Genomic DNA, 896 nt, shown 5'->3' on the forward strand with positions numbered 1-896 from the left:
AAAGGACAGGGCTTCACACGGAGCCACATCCCCAGACGTTTTTATTTCTCATTTTGAGACAGGGTCTCACTCAGTTCATTAATTTTCCAGGCTGGGCTGGAAATTGCAGTCCTCCTGCCTCAGCCTTCCTGAGTGCTGGGATGACAGAGCGCAGGTTCCTGGACTCCTGAAACCTCAGCCTGTAGGCTTGGCCAGGTCTCCACCCAAGAGGGCTCAGGCACCAAGCGTCCACCTGCCGTCCGTGCCCCGTGAGGTGGGCACAAACCTCACAGAGCCCAGATACTCGGGCACAGAGTTGGCAGGGGCACAGCCCTCCTCCTCGGTGAGCACCACCTGCAGCGGTGCCCCTGCCGCCCTCTGATGCGGAAACCGGGGCCCAGATGGAGGGTGATTCTCCCCGCGGCCTGGGGTGGGCCAGGTCCGTCCCCACCCATACGGCGGCCAAGCGGGGACCACGCGCACCGCGCCGACCAGCAGCGTTCGTGCAGCACTAGGCGCTAAAATAAGCCGCTTGCAGCCTTGGCTAAATCGGGCGCGTGCGCGGGGGCGGCGAGCCAGCCGGCGCGGGAGCCTCTACCTGCCCCCGCCCTGCCCTGCCTCAGCTTCCCCAAATCCAGGCAGGAAGTAAGGAGGGTACTCAGAGGGGTGGGAGGATAGGACATCCCCATTCCTCCGCTTCGGTAGCTGAGGTGCTGGGTGCGGGGCGCTGGGCCCCTTCCCCCACGAGTGAGCTGTTCTTATTCCGGGGGCGCAGGCGAGAGGGAGCTGGGGGCGCCAGGGGCCGCCAACCCAGACCCGCAGCCCGAGCCGCGAGGGCGACGACCGGATGGGCCCCCACCCCAACCGACCCCCGAGGAGGTGCCTGCGTCCCACCCCCGGGGCGGCGGGCTGGGCCG

The sequence above is a fragment of the Chinchilla lanigera genome, unplaced genomic scaffold, assembly GCF_000276665.1.
Source record: "Chinchilla lanigera isolate Chin_1 unplaced genomic scaffold, ChiLan1.0 scaffold00198, whole genome shotgun sequence".
In the NCBI taxonomy this organism is placed as follows: Eukaryota; Metazoa; Chordata; class Mammalia; order Rodentia; family Chinchillidae; genus Chinchilla; species Chinchilla lanigera.